We start from the raw sequence: 17,022 nt of genomic DNA on the forward strand, positions 1-17,022 counted from the left end.
AAGCGTCTGCCTACAATGTGGGAGACCACCCGGGTTCGATCCCTGGGTTGGGAAGATCCCCTGGAGAAGGGAATGGCACCCCACTCCAGTACTCTTGCCTGGAAAATCCCATGGACTGAGAAGCCTGGTAGGCTACAGTCCATGGGGTCACAAAGAGTCGGACACAACTGAGCAACTTCACTTTCACTTTCCATTACATCCCTAGCAAAAGAATTCAAACAGTTTCCCTCTTGTGTGTTTTCCATCTTGCTCCTTCCAGGTCCCTGATACCAAATGAGGTTATCAGTACATTGAAACCAAACTGATGAGACAGGAGCAGGTTATTCTGCCATTTTTCTAGGTCTTTGAGTTGCACATCAAATCTGGGGCTGATCACTCCACACTTATTTAGCCTGCCTGTGAGGTTCACAGCAATTTTCTCAGCCCTGTGATTATAGATGATTTCAAATTCACCATTGTAACCTTGCTTCATCATCATAGTCAGAAACCAGATGATGACTTTGGAGTACAGCCTAATAAGAACTTGTTATTTGCCTCTCTTTTCAGCATTGTTGATACTCTTGAGAGCATCATCCAGGACATTCATGCAAACTATTATGGCAGCATGGAAAAAGCTAGGATTTTGTTTTCTTTTGTTTGGGGAAATTTTTTTGTAGATTCCTTGTGGCTGTCTACATAGACAATCCTGTTGCCTGCAGATCAAGACAGTTTTATTTCTTCCTTTCAAATATGTATTTCTTTTCTTTTCTTTTTCTTGCTTCGTTGTGCTAGCTAAAACTTCTTGTACTATGTTGAATAAGAATGGTGATAGTGGGCATATTTGCCTTTTTCCTAATCTTAGGGGGGAATGCATTTAGTTTTTCACCATTAAATATAATGCCACCTGTAGAATTGTAGATGATCCTTCTCAAGTTGAAAAGTTCACCCTCTATTTCTATTTGAGAGTTTTCATGATTGTATATTGAATTCTGTGAAATGCTTTTTCTGCCATCAATTGATATGACTCTGTGAATTTTCTTTAGGCTGTTAATATGGTGTATTACACTGATTAATTTTAAAATACTGAACCAGCCTTGCATTCCTGAAATAAACCCCACTTGGTTATAGTATATACATTTTTTTGTACATAGCTAGATCCAATAGTTAATATTTTGCTGAATACTTTTTCACCTAAATTCATGAACATTTACTTTTTCATCTAAATCCATGAGTGATAGTGGTTGATAAACATTTTTAAAAGATTGCTCTGGTTTCTTTGTGGAGAATAGGTAGAAGAACAAGACTGGCAGGTGGGAAATCAATTAGATATTTTTCTCTTCTCTCAACCTTGAGTTCCATCCTCAGCCCTAATAGTCATTTGCTTTTTAAATTAAATTTTCCTCTTTTGGGTCCAATTAATACCAATTAACACCATAGTGTGGGCTTCCCTGGTGGCTCAGAGGTTAAAGCATCTGCCTGCAGTGCAGGCGACCTGGGTTCAATCCCTGGGTCAGGGAGACCCCCCTGGAGAAGGAAATGGCAACCCACTCCACTATTCTTGCCTGGAGAATCTCATGGATGGAGGAGCCTGGTGGGCTACAGTCCACAGGGTCACAAAGAGTCAGACACAACTGAGTGACTTCACTTTCACTTTCACACCATAGTCCAAGTTCAACTGAATATAACCCTGCTGATCCCAACCTACCAGTTCCAGTGAGTTTGCTCCAACTCCAGCTAAAGGGAATTAAACTCTTCATTCAAGCCATATAAGTCCTTGTTGAATGTGCCATGTACCTTATTTATGTCTTATCCTTTCTTCAATATCCTCCTAAAGCCCTAGAACCTTCAAAAAGCTTTCCCACCCATTCCAGTCATTGGTAAGCATTCCTTCCTGTCACCTCCTACAGTTCTTATTGTCTATGTTACTCATTTCACTTCATTCAATTCATTCATTTATGCGTTCAACAAACAGTAATTCAGAGTCTACTATCTTGAAGGCACTGTGTAGATACCAGAACACAACTGTGAACAAAAGAAATGCAGCTGCCTTTCCTAATGGAACTTATAGTCTAAGGTAGGACACAACATAAAATAGGTAAAGATTTATATATAGATATATTACACACTCAGAGAAAGTGATACAAATCAAGATAAGTGCTGTGAAGAAAATACATTGGGTATTTAGAACAAAAGAATAGATTTTCTTTTTTTTTCCTGTGCATATTCCATTTTAGTAACTTCTTTGAGAATAGAGATCATATTTAATGTCCCTTGGTTAAACTCAGAATCTAATCCATGCTAGGTATGCAGTGGGTGTTTATAATGATGAAGTACCAATGAAGGAGAACAGGATGATCTGAGGATGAATCAAGTACCAGGAGCTGAAGAAATTCTACTTCTCTTTGCATCCCTGCAAAAAAATAAGCAACCTATAGAATGCCTTCTTATTGTGTTGGTTTAAAACACAGGGAACCATCTCTTTGTGTGTTTTATCTCTGGCAGGGCTCTGAAAACTGTTTTATGATGCCTACCTACTTACCTCAAATGTCCATGCATATCTATCCTCTCTTCAAATTATTATTTTCTAGGACTGTGCACAATGGAGTGCTGGTAAATGTCTAACTGACTACCTCAAAAAAAAAAAAAAAAAATACCAGATTTGTAGCATTTGCTGATTTCTGTGGTGTAAATACTCCCACCATGGCCAATTTAAAGCTACCAAGTTGTCACTAAACACAGAGATGAGAAGAAATGCACAGTAGCACATTTTTAGAATTCCATACAGATACAGCAGACATAAATAACCTCAAGAGCATAGTTAGCAGTGAAATGTATTAAAATGTTAGGAAATGGTGAGCTTTTTTGAGCTTTTATGACCTTTTTCAAGATAATGTATTTAATTTTAAGTTAATATAATTCTATGTTAATAATGACTATGTTTCTCAGCTGGCTCACAGTGTTCCTAAAAATTTAATAATTTGCTCTCATGAGATGGTAAGAGGCAGCTCCAGTACCCCACCTACTGTGCAGCTTAATTGACCCATATATGTTCCAGATGGAACCCAACTATGCTAAACTGGGTCTTTCGTTAGACAAGAAGAGAAAGTGAAGTTGATCTTACTGAGCAACTCTCAACTTTCTCCCTCAGCTCTGCAAAACAACTGAGGGTCAAACTAAAAGTTTGAGCCAGACAATAGTTCAAGTCAGTGAACCAAAGATCCATTTCTGACCTCCTCTCCCTTGTCTACCTCCACTAGACAGGCTAAAAAAGCTAAGCACTCATTTTCTCAACTTCCAGTGAGGCTGAGTTGCTAATGAAACATGAATCTGCTGGGCAGTTGAGAGTGGTCTGAAAAACCTTTTTGCTTTCCTAATGAAAAGACTAGATAGATCTTTTACTCTTCCTTTCTGTCTCAGATATGAATATGATGTCTGGAGCTGCAGTAGCCATTTTGGAACCATGAGGCAATATGGATGAGGCAAAGGCCAAGAGAATTGAAGAGCTACTAGCTGTGGATTTTTTATTTTATTCGGTGTATTTATTTGGAAAACAAAATAATATACTAAAGATAAATTTGTCAAAAACAAGTCTTATGAATAAGCATTTAAAATGTTTAATATTGGACTAATACAATAACAAAATTGACCTGTGAATTTTTTTTTTCATTAGATTTTTTTTTTGCATTTATTTATTTATTTATTTTTTATTTTTATTTTTTTTTATTTTTATTTTTTTTTCCAGTGGGTTTTGTCATACATTGATATGAATCAGCCATGGATTTACATGTATTCCCAATCCCGATCCCCCCTCCCACCTCCCTCTCCACCCGATTCCTCTGGGTCTTCCCAGTGCACCAGGCCGGAGCACTTGTCTCATGCATCCCACCTGGGCTGGTGATCTGTTTCACCATAGATAGTATACATGCTGTTCTTTTGAAATATCCCACCCTCACATTCTCCCACAAAGTTCAAAAGTCTGTTCTGTATTTCTGTGTCTCTTTTTCTGTTTTGCATATAGGGTTATCGTTATCACCTTTCTAAATTCCATATATATGTGTTAGTATGCTGTAATGTTCTTTATCTTTCTGGCTTACTTCACTCTGTATAATGGGCTCCAGCTTCATCCATCTCATTAGGACTGGTTCAAATGAATTCTTTTTAATGGCTGAGTAATATTCCATGGTGTATATGTACCACAGCTTCCTTATCCATTCATCTGCTGATGGGCATCTAGGTTGCTTCCATGTCCTGGCTATTATAAACAGTGCTGCGATGAACATTGGGGTGCACGTGTCTCTTTCAGATCTGGTTTCCTCAGTGTGTATGCCCAGAAGTGGGATTGCTGGGTCATATGGCAGTTCTATTTCCAGTTTTTTAAGGAATCTCCACACTGTTTTCCATAGCGGCTGTACTAGTTTGCATTCCCACCAACAGTGTAAGAGGGTTCCCTTTTCTCCACACCCTCTCCAGCATTTATTGCTTGTAGACTTTTGGATAGCAGCCATCCTGACTGGCGTGTAATGGTACCTCATTGTGGTTTTGATTTGCATTTCTCTAATAATGAGTGATGTTGAGCATCTTTTCATGTGTTTGTTAGCCATCTGTATGTCTTCTTTGGAGAAATGTCTGTTTAGTTCTTTGGCCCATTTTTTGATTGGGTCATTTATTTTTCTGGAATTGAGCTGCAGGAGTTGCTTGTATATTTTTGAGATTAATCCTTTGTCTGTTTCTTCATTTGCTATTATTTTCTCCCAATCTGAGGGCTGTCTTTTCACCTTGCTTATAGTTTCCTTTGTAGTGCAAAAGCTTTTAAGTTTCATTAGGTCCCATTTGTTTAGTTTTGCTTTTATTTCCAATATTCTGGGAGGTGGTGACCTGTGAATTTTTGAAGATTGTTGTTGTTCAGCTGCTAGTCATGTCCAATGCTCTGTGATAGAAAAGGTCTAATTTGGTTTAAGTAAGCTCTGAAACACCTTTATGAAACTTACTTTGCTCAATTGGTATGGTTTTTAAAGAAGTTATGTGTATATTAAAGTGAAGTGAAAGCTGCTCAGTCATATCTGACTCTTTGTGACCCCATGGACTGTAGTCCACCAGGCTCCTCTATCCATGGAATTTCCCAGCCAAGAACACTGGAGTGGGTTTGGCTGTGGATTTGTTGGTCTCCCAGACAAAAACCAAACCAGTAGACTCCATCAGACTTAGAACATGAGGGGAAAAGCTCCTATTTCATAAACTCTTATGATGAGTTTTCTGTTATTTACAGCCAAAACCATTCCTAGCCCATATAGATAGGAATTTCTTTTTTTTTTTTTTTTATAGATAGGAATTTCATCAGTTTTGCCTTCCACCACCCTGAGAGCTGGAAATAGAATAAGAGGAAAGGCAACTAATATGCCAGGCATGGTGCTGGGTGGTTTTCATACTTTATTCTCTCTAAGTTTCACAACAACACTATGAGAGATGACATTTACAAATATGTGTAATTTATCATGGTTAGTCATACTTTAAAGGAAGTGTGTTTTAAAGGAAGATTTGACAAAGCTGTGGTTACGTAAACCTTGAAGAATTAATTTCAGTGTGAATTTGCAAAGGTTTGAACACGTATTCTTCTTCAGTAAATGAAAAGGACATCACACAAACATTTCCTTTGGATTAATTAGATACAAACTGCCTAACTGAGAGACATAGCATCTACGCTACCTTCTGCCAAGTGACTCAGGACATTTGGTTTGATTAATAAACAGTGGGGAACACTTTTCCTTTTATCAAAGCTGGCTTGGGTTTCAAGGAAATTTAGAAAACATCTATCTCCCTTTCAGTATCCATTAATGAGGAGGAGGAAGTGGTACTTTCTGTGGGGTGGGCTGGTCAGAGGAGCTTTTCCCAGGGATCCAGAACTCTCTCAGTGAGAGTTAGGAGGGAAGTGGAGGTGAGCACTGCATTTCCACTGCTCCATCAATCAACCAGGAGTTAGAAGTCCCTGTGCCTTCATAAAGTATGAAGGAAACCTTGGCATGAGACAGGAGCACTGGGAAATTGCAGAAGGTGCCAAGGGAGAAAAATGAGGGTGGAGTGACAGAAACCACATCAGAAATTACAAAAAGAGCAAGGGATGTATTGCATCTCAAGGAATGGAATTCCTACTGTTCGGTCATTCATTAGTCATTCGGAGGAGAGAGCTATTTACTGAGTGTCTCCAATGAGCTAGGTCTGGGGATGGAGCAGTAAATTAATAAGTAAATATAGCTTCTGCTGTCACGGAGTTCACAGTCTGGTCAAGAAAACAGTTAAAACAAGTTATAATAAAGTAGCAGGAGTGTTATAATAAGTGAATGCTGTTATTTATATTCATTGTCTTCCCTATTTATGGTGTGACTATGTGCTGACATGGAATGAGGAGACAGCACTGGACCAGAGCACCTGGTGAGCTCTGTTTAGTTCAGTTACAGATCTTCTCCAGCTGTATGTCCTTCGGTAAATCTCTTTACCCTCTCCATCTTTTTTTTTCTTTAAAATGAAGTCAAATTAGATGGCTATGATTCTATTATTTACACCCAAAAATCGTAGCAGTAACTTTTTAAAAATTATTTATTTATTTTCGGCTGCACTGGGTCTTCATTGCTGTGTGTGGGCTTCCTCTAATTGTGGCGAGCAGGGGCCACTCCCCAGATGTGGTGCACCGCCTTCTTATTGCAGTGGCTTTTTTTGCTGTAGGGCGTGGGTTCTAGAGCAAACAGGCTCAGTAGTTGTGGCACACAGGCTTAGTTGCTCCGTGGCATGTGGGATCTTCCCGGATCAAGGATCCAACTCATGTCTCCTATATTGGCAAATGGATTCTCCACTACAGAGCCACCTGGGAAGCCCTTCACCCTGCTTGGAACAGGCCCTTCTCAACAAGTACTATTTATTTATCCTTCAATGTATTCAAAGGAGCACCAATTACACAGGCTGTTTCTAGGTTTTGAGTTTAAAAAAATAATGAAATAATTTGAGAAGTGCTTGATTAAACAAAATTCTTTCCCATGAGACTTTCCAGAGTCTTCAGATTTGCCTTATGAATTCCCAACTGGGTAAAGTAACATGACCATAGGGCCCTGTGTCAAGGAGCAACTGTGAAGACATCTTGGAAACTGCTCTCTGTCTGGCTGATTCACTAGTTCACTGTGGCCAACACAGCTTCAGCGAGATTGTGACTATCATCATTGGCTCCTTTTCTACCTGAGCAAAAATCTGCGAGGTGTTCACTCCACTTCTGACAATTACTAGCTGTGGGACTTGGAAAAGTCACGTCAGTTCTCTGAGTCTCAGCTTCTTCTTTGGCAAGGTGATGAAGTTAGACTCCATGACCTTTTGGAACCCATCCAATTGTAGAATTCTCTGCTTGTGGGATTGTAGAAGGTTCTGGGAGATTGAATGTAGAGTATCTGGACACTGGGCCTGTGAAAGGCCCAGGCTGTTGTGTGGGGAATGGGAGCGGAGTTGGTGCACTGCAATCGCAGTTCACAGCAGCCACTGGAATCACGTCCAGTTTTTGGAGATTTTCTTCCAGCATTCTAGCATAACAATATCTGGATCATCTCAACCTTTTAAAATTAAGGTCTGTCATGGCACTAGGCTCATCTACCTTTCAGATTTGGATAGAACAAAACTAGAGACTCAAAAAACAAAAGGTTAATGTAACTGAATGTTTGCCCTGTGGATCCTCAAATGCCCAGAAAACCTAACAGAAAGAGGTAACAGAGAGTGAAGATTGTATGACTTAGAATTCTGGAATCCTGAGCAACAACTTTGTACTCTTTACTCAAATTTAACCAAGACAGCTGTCAACAAGCTGTCAATCTAACTCTCTCCTCTAGTGCTCTCCTCAAACTAACCAACAGGAAGCCTTCTTAGGGGTGCTTAGAAGGTGCTAAATGAAATGACAAGGGAATGAAAGGAAACCTTTTGAAAATGGCAAAGGCTCCACAAATATATTATTTTTATCATTATTCATAATGTTTAAAGTATAATTTTGGCTTTACCACAGACATTACTTCAGGCAAGTAATTTATCAGCTCCACCCTCCACATAAAACGGATGTGGTAATGGATGGGAAAGGTTAACTAGAAAATGATGGTGGACGCCTTTGAAAATTGAGGGTCTCTGTAATACTTCTTAATTAGTAGTAACCATACAATTGTGAAGTTATAAATATATTTGCATCTAAGCAGAACCCAGAGCCTCTGCTACTTTTTCACTTGTTGCCATTTTTATTTAGTCCATTAGTTCCACTAGCCTATAATTAGCACAACACCCTGGAAAATTAATCCACACTGGTGAGTCAACATTAGGGAAATGAAACAGACTTCTAAATCATGTTGAAATTACACTAAAGCCTGACAACCAGGTCCTCCTGGTTTCAGAGGAACTAAAAGCCTCAAATCTTGAGTCTTCACCTACAGAGTGGGGTGTCCATTTTTCTCTTTTGAACAACTGAGTTTCAACACTACTATCAAGGTAAACTTACTCCTTATTCAAAATTTTAATCAATCAGAGAGTTGTAAGCTATTATATTATGACTGTATATTTTTCAGAAAATATAATTGAGATACACTGCCCAATTTTTATCTCCTGATAGAAATTCTGGGGTCAGCCTGAGCAGGAGGGTTCTGAAAGGCTGAGCTAGCAGAGGAAGTCTTGTACTGGAAATTGTGAGATTACTGAAATCTGAACCCATGGACAGAGGGCTCCAACGTGCAGGAAGGGGTACTAAACATTACTATAGTCAAGAGGCCACAGGTAGATTAGCCACAATATGCAAAGTTGGAGTACAGAACCAGCTAACCAAGAATAGGGAGATGAAAATGAGGACCCGTAGAATAAAAATGGGAGTGTGTGCTTGGGGCACCTCTGCCTGAACAAGCTTTGCTTTCTTGAGCTGCCATGTAGTGTCATGTGCAAGTGGGTATGCTGAGCCAAAGGCCAGGAACTAAGTCATCAGAGAAATAAATGACTCCTTTCATCTTTCTCTTTTTGTAAAATCTCTTCACTTTCCAAATTAAATAGCTCTAGTCTCCTTGCCTTATAAATGCTTATCAGCTGCAACTGCTTTATTTCCAATTGTATGCATGTGATATGATTGGTGAAGTCTGCAGGCAAACTTTCCTAATTTTAATTGTCAATTCATCTAAAGACTAAGTTATTACCTACTCTTCTGGTTGATCCTGACTTCAGATCATCCAGTCTTAAAATCGAGGAGTCTTTCCTGTCCTTGATCGTCAAATCCAATTGCCAAATCCCAAAGGCTCTATCTTCTACATACTTCTTTTCATTCTCACCTCACAGCTGTTTATAGATCTCTTACATTCAATACACTAATGCCAGTTTAATCTTCTTAAAGTACATCTTCCATCACGTTATTCCCAGACTCACAATATTTAATGGCTGTTCAGTGCCTAACAAATTTAGAAGGCAGTTTGGCAGTCAAAACCTTGGCCCTATCTCCCACTCACACCACAATCTGATAGCATGCATTTCCTCATGTTGTGGACTGCTGGATTCCTAGCTCATCCCCTACAAGTGAAAAACTTCCCAAAGTGGGGGCAGTGGAATCAATGTGCACACACAGGGGATACATCTGCCCATTAGTCATGGGGGCTCAGGAATACCCACTGCTGCTGCTGGAAAACTATCCAAAAGCTAAGCTGGACTGCCATCAGGTCAGTTGCATCATCTTTTGGATGGAAAGACATCATATTAACTTTTCAAAGACACCTCATTTGGAAATATACTTTCTTTACTAAAGGGTGGGAAGAACCTTGAACTTAAAAATGACCTCTTCCTCTTTCTTCTTTTAGATTTCTCCATTTTTTCATACCGATTTTTTTTTTTCCAGAAAATAATCAGAATCTAGATTCCTCTAAGAGTTCCTCTAAAAGTAACTGCTCTTTTCCTCCAATATTGTGTTAGTTGCTCAGTTGTGTCTGATTCTTTGCGACTTCATGGACTATAGACTGTCAGGCTCCTCTATCCATGGGATTCTCCAGACAAGAATACTGAAGTGGGTAGCCATTCCCTCTTCCAGGGGATCTTCCCAACTCAGGGATTGAACCCTGGTCTCCTGCATTGCAGGTCAATTCTTTACTGTTTGAACCACCATCATGTTTTTAAACAAAATATGAGCAAACTAAATTCAGTTACATATATAAAGTAGTACCACCATGATTAAATGGGATTTATCCCAGAATGCAAGATTGGTGTAATGTCTGAAAATCAATTAAAGCAACACCCTAGATCAATAGAATAAAAAACAAACCACATAATTATCTCAAGATACAAAGAAAAAGCATTTGACAAAATCTAATACCCTTTTATTGGAGAAGGCAATGGCACCCCACTCCAGTACTCTTGCCTGGAAAATCCCATGGACGGAGGAGCCTGGTAGGCTGCAGTCTATCGGGTCCCTACAAGTCAGACATGACTGAGCGACTTCACTTTCACTTTTCACTTTCACATATTGGAGAAGGAAATGGCAACCCACTCCAGTGTTCTTGCCTTGAGAATCCCAGGGACAGGGGAGCCTGGTGGGCTGCCGTCTATGGGGTCGCAGGGTCGGACACAACTGAGGTGACTTATCAGTAGCAATACCCTTTTATGATAAAACACTCAACAAACTAGGAATAGAAGGAAACTATCTCAACATAAATAAAAGCTATATATGAAAAAGCCACAGTCAATATCATACTTAATGGTGAAAGACTGCATGATTTTCTCCTAAGATCAAGAACAGGACAAGGATGGCTGCTACTGCCATCTCTATTTGACACCAACTGTCTAGAGGTTCTAGCTAGGGCAATTAGGCAAGGAAAATAAACAAAAGGCATCTAGACTGGAAAGAAAGAAATTAAACTATTCACAGAAAACATGACCTTGTATATAGAAAATCCTAAGACAAACATTAGGAAACTATAATTAATAAACAAGTTCAGCAAGCAAGGTTGTAGTTTACAAGAGTAACATACAAAATTCAATTGTATAATTGCATTCAAATAATCCAAAATGAAGTTAATAAAGCAACTCCATTTATAGTAGCATCGAAAAAGAGTAAAATATTTAGGTATAAATCTGTCTAAAGGAGTATAAGACTTATACTCTGAAAAGTAGAAAACAGTGCTGAAAGAAATTAAAGATGATCTAAGTAAATGAAAACACATTCCATGTTCATAGATTGAAACACTTAATGTTGTTAAGATGGTAATACTCCCCAAATTTGTCTACAGATTCAGTGCACTATTAGAATTCCAGCTGACTTTTTGTAGAAATTGACAAACTGATTCTAAAATTAATTTATAATTGCAGGGAACCCAGAATAGCCAAAATAATCTTGAAAAAGAAGAACCAGTTGGAGGACTCACACTTGATTTATAAAATTTACTAATTAGAAACAGTAATCAAGAGAGTGTAGTACAGGCATAAAGATAAACATATAGATCAATGGAATAGAAATGAGATTCCAGAAATAAACACATGTGTTTATGTTTGACTGATTTTTGACAGGGATGCAATACCATTCAATGGAGAGAGAACAGTCTTTTCATCAAAGAGAATTGGGACTACTAGATACCCAAATGAAAAGAATGAAACTGGACATTTACCTCACATGATAGATTAATACAAAAATTAACTCAAAATGCATCAAAGACCTAAATGCAAGAGTCAAAAATATAAAATTCTTAGAAGAAAATATCAATGCAAAACTTCATAACATTGGATTTGGCAATGATTTCTTGGATATGAAATCAAAAGCATAGCAACAAAAGAAAAAATATTAACTGGACTTCATCAAAATTTAAAACTTTTGTGCTTCAAAGGATACTACCAAAAAAGCGAAAAGACATCCACAGAATGGGAGAAAATACTTACAAATCATACGGCTGGTAAAGGATTTAGATCTAGAATATAAAAGAACTCTTGCAACTTAATAATAAAGATAATCCAATTCAAAAAGGAACAAAGGACTTGGAATAGACCTTTCTCCAAAGAAGATATACAAATGCCTAATAAGCCCATGAACAAATGCTCAGCATAATTAGTCATCAGGCAAAAGCAAATTGAAACCATAAGATAACACTTCATGCCCACTAGGATGGCTATAATCAAACAGTCAGATTATAATAACTAGTAGAGAAAATGTGGAGAACCAAACTCTCATGTACTGCTGGTGAGACTATAAATTGGTTAGGCTATTTTGGAAACAATTTGGCAATTCCTTAAAAAGTTAAACACAAAGTTAACATTTGACCCAGAAATTCTGCTCTTAGGCATACACCCAAGAGAAATGAAAACATCTGACCACACAAAAACTTTCACATAGGTGGTTATAGAAACATTATTCATAATACCCTAACAGTAGAAACAACTCAAATATTCATCATAAAGGGATAAACAAAATGTCATATATCCATATAATGAAATATTACTCAGCCATAAAAGGAACAAAGTACTAATGCATGCTATAAATACAGATAAAGCTTGAAAACACTAAACTAAGTAAAAGAAGCCAGACCAAAAAACCACATATTGTAAGATTCCACTTACATGAATTTTATAGAATAGGTGAAATCTATAGAGAATGAAAGTCAATTTGTATTTGCTCAGCACTGGGGAGAATAAAGTGAGTGTAGTCGCTCCATTGTATCCAACTCTGCGACCCCATGTACTGTAGCATAACAGGCTCCTCCGTCCATGGGATTTTCCAGGCAAGAGTACTGGAGTGGGTTGCCATTTCCTTCTCCAGGGGATCTTCCCGATCCAGCGATCAAGCCTGGGTCTCCCGTATTGTAGGCAGATGCTTTACCATCTAAGCCACCAGGGAAGTCCTGGGGAGAATAAGGAGATATAATAAGAGCAGCTAACGGGTACAGTTTCTTTGTTATCATTGTTGTTCTGTCACAAATTCATGTCCAACTCTGCCACCCCATGGACTGTAGCATGCCAGGCTCCTCTGTCCTCCACCATCTCCCAGAGTTTGCTCAAATTCATGTTTATTGAGTCCCTGATGCTATCTAACCATCTCATCCTCTGCCGCCCCTTCTTTTGCCTTCAGTCTTTCCCAGCATCAGATTCTTTTTCAATGAGTTGGCTCTTTGCATCAAGTGGTCAAAGTATTGGAGCTTCAGCATCAGTCCTTCCAATGAATATTCAGGGTTGATTTCCTTTAGAATTGACTGGTTTGATCTCCTTGCTGTCCAAGAGACTCTCAAGAGTCTTCCTCCAGGCACCACAATTCGAAAGCATCAATTCTTTGGTGCTCAGCCTTCTTTATGGTCCAACTCTCATATCCGTACATGACTGCTGGAAAAACCATAGTGTTGCCTATATGGACCTTTGTCAGCAAATTGATGTCTCTGCTTTTGAATACATTGTCTAGGTGTGTAGCTGAAGAGAGAATTTGTGAACTAGAGAAAAGGACAGAAAAAAAATCTAGACTCAAGCACAGAGTTAAAAGAATAAAAAATACAGAAACAAGCAGAGGAGACGGATATGATTCAATGAAAAGAGCCTCATATTTATTTAACTGAAGTCCCAGAAGAGAGAGAATGAAACAGAAGTAATATAAAGAAACAATAGCCAAGAATTTTCCAAGCTATGAAAGATCTCAAGCCACATATTCAAGAATCCCTACAAACTCCACTGAAAACAAGTACAAAGAACACCACCCCTCGACACAACCAAGAACAAAAAGATAAGTATCATAGATTGACTAAAAAAAACTCTACCTTTTCATTTCAAAGGTTACCTAGGAAGGCTAAATGGTCTTGTCTCCTAAATAAAACCACCATCTTCACTCTTCCTCTCTTCTACACCATTCTCTACACTGCAGTTAGGTTGATCTTTAATTTTTAAATAGCATCCATCACCTCTCTCCTCTACGTAAATGTTTCAGTGACTTCCTACTCCCTCAGAATAAAGTTCAAATTCCTTGTCACAGTTTAGGTGGCCCTCTCAGATCTGGTGTCTGTTTACACTTGTTCTAGATTCCTTTCTCACTGCTACCTCTCTAGACCTCTACACTCCAGCCACTTTCCACTGACTTTTTCTCATGCATGTATGTGTGCTCAATCATTTGCAACTCTCTTCAACCCCATGGACTGCAGCCCACCAAATTCCTCTGTCCATGGAATTCTCCAAGCAAGGATACTGGAGTGGGTTGCCATTTTCTACTCCAGGGGATCTTCCCGACCCAGAGATTGAACCCTCATCTCCTATGTTGCCTGCATTGGCAGGAGGATTCTTTACCACTGAGCCACCTGGAAAGTCCCCACTGACTTTTTAAATTTTTTTATTGAAGGATAATTGCTTTATAGAATTTTGTTGTTCATTGTCAAATCTCAATATGAAATTCTCCAATCAAAGCACCTATCACACTTTATGATTACTGTTTGTCTCTCTGTAAAGCCTTTAAAGTTCTAAACAGGCAGAAACTGTGTATTTTGCTCACATTTGTCTCCCTAAGTCCTCAGCCTGGCTCAAAACTGACATTCAATAACTTTTTTTAAAATTAATTATTATTACAAGAAACCCCTCATAGTTTATCTTCAAGACAGTCCATTATACTTCTCTTCCAGACCAAGCTATTTATTTTTCTTCTAAAAGTTTCTAAATAAGGATAAATGTGAATTAAATATTTATCTTGGAGGGTCCTTTAACATTTTCAAGATATTACTGCAATAAAAATAAAAATGTAAGTGAAGGTATGAATATTCATATCATATCCTCCTATCCTAATTCAACAGAGTTTAATGTTTTCACTTGCTTTCTTACATGCAAAAAAAGTGTGATTATACTACTAGCATCCTCAAATGACACTCTGGCTTTTCACTCACTCCAAAATCCGGTTCAAAAATGGCCTTCCTTGTTTCTCGTAGCCTTCTGTGGCTCCTTTCCAGTTTTTATCACAGACTTTTTCTCTGCTTCCTCTTCTCAGTTCAGCACAGCTTCCTCTGTCATGTTCTATGAACCTGCCACTGTTGATGAGTCTTTTTATGTGCCATCTGAATGCGCTCTGTCTCATTACCTCTTGAGCTCTATTTTGAATTTCAGTGGCAAACAATTTTTTTCTTTACCTGCTACTTTCTCTTCCTTTATAACTTATTTCTTAATTTGGTCATTGATTTAACTCTTTAAACATAGGGCAAAATTGAATATGATCCCCTTGCCATCATCACATTTTATCTACTCTGTTTAGAGCCACATCACCAGTGCCAAGAACAGTACCTAGCACCTGACAAATACTAAGTATATATTTGTTGCAAAAATCAAATACCTTTGGCAGGTACTCTATGACAGGTTGATTAGGCTGATTTAGATTACTTTTGTTCTTCATATACCACAGATAAATATCTAAAATGTCATTGAATACCTAGATGTTAATAACACTTAATAACATTTTATTTCAATATACACGTTATGATCTGATCCAATTATAGGCATTCTTGCTTAGCAAGTTCTTTTTTGTTGTTGTTCAGAAACAGAAGAGAGGAGTTTTGCTAGTTTCATTAACACATTTAGAAAATTTTACTTCCTTTGCATGTTAGTCCTAGTCTTTGGTCTATAATCTAGTCTTTAAACAGTACAAGAAATACAGTTACTTTATTTACATGTTAACCAACAAGGACAAATTCACCCTGTAAATCAATTTGCTGGTGTTTAAAAATGTAGACAGCAAGTAAGGCTCATGGTCCAGGGAAAAGGATACTAATAGAACGCAGAGAAAATTTCTGGGTACCACCCCTAATTTAAGATTTGGAGTAAATGGGGATTTTAGTAAGTGCCTGGGTTGGCAACAGGAAGGATTTGATAGAATGAGAAAGGTTAGACAGATGATGGACTTCATGGTTCAGGAAGAAACCAGGGTCAGGGTATTAGCAGATGGATTAATTTAGCATGCAGTGAGATAGGGGGAAAGTATCAGGATCTTGGGAGAGGGTAGGGAAATAACTTAGGAGAAGCATGAATTAAAGGAAATTGAAGCGGGGAAACAGCAAGGACCAGGGCTTAGATGGTAAAGTCAGTGGCCTAAAGATATGCCCCCTGGGTAACAATGCTAAAAGTGGAAAGAGAAAGCAAAGCAAGCAGTCTCTGCAGGGGAAGGGGAATGCTCAAAGGTGGAAATCAACAGGGGTGCGGTCGCCTCCCGCAACGGGTATAGAAAAGAGGGGGCGCAGTCCCCCCTCAAAAGGCAGAAACATAGCCGGAATCCTGAGCCAAAGAATGCAGTAAAACGTGGGTGGGTGTGTATCAGGAGGGGAACAGAGGTCCAAGGTGCTGGGATGAGTCAGAGGCTGAAGGAGGTGATGCAGTCTGGAGTTTTTGGAGGTTTTCACAGAAAGCACTGGGATTTAGAGTTGCGGTTGTAAAAATATGTTTCAGACTCTCTGGGGACTCTGGCATGTGTTTGCTGGAGTCCACTCAGGTTAGCCGGGGGTAGGTAGGTGGTGGTCAGTCAAGGATGGAAGGCAAACTCAACGAAGGCTGGGAATTCACTTAAACCAGTTGAGAGTGATTTCAGCCAAAGTTGGAAGGATTTAGGTCAAGAGTATGGTGCATTTCAGCCCTAGTGGGTCGATTTGGCCGGTGTGGGGCATGAATTTAAGTGGGCGCTGAAGGGTATTTCAGGCAGCGTGGCTGAAGGATTTCCTCGAGGACCGCGGTCCCTGTCAGACCGGGTTGGGGGTGGGTTACAGCAGCGGCCAAGCGCACTGCGTTTAGGATGGAGTGCGTTCCGGGCCGCGCCGGGGCGAGCGAGTCCGGGAGCGGGAGTCCGCCGGGAACTCCGGGCAGGTTCGGAGGGAACTGCCATCAGCGCAGGCCAGGATCGCCGGCTCGGGGACGTTCCGCGCCGCGAGCTGTACTTCACTCCCGCCCCTCCCGCTCCCGGGGGAACCTGTTGCTGGAGGAATGGGCGGGCGGCGGCAGCGGCGGCGGCGGCGGCGAACCCTCCATCGCCTCCGCCTGGGCCTCATGGCGGTCCTTTCGACCTAGACGCTGCGCGGCGCGGCC

General features: G+C 39.5%; 1 pseudogene; it reads right to left on the reverse strand.

Moving 5' to 3' along the window:
- Positions 1 to 201: 201 nt before the first annotated feature.
- Positions 202 to 589, reverse strand: LOC122676800 (annotated as a pseudogene).
- Positions 590 to 17,022: the final 16,433 nt, after the last annotated feature.

The sequence above is a fragment of the Cervus elaphus genome, chromosome 20, assembly GCF_910594005.1.
Source record: "Cervus elaphus chromosome 20, mCerEla1.1, whole genome shotgun sequence".
NCBI lineage: Eukaryota > Metazoa > Chordata > Mammalia > Artiodactyla > Cervidae > Cervus > Cervus elaphus.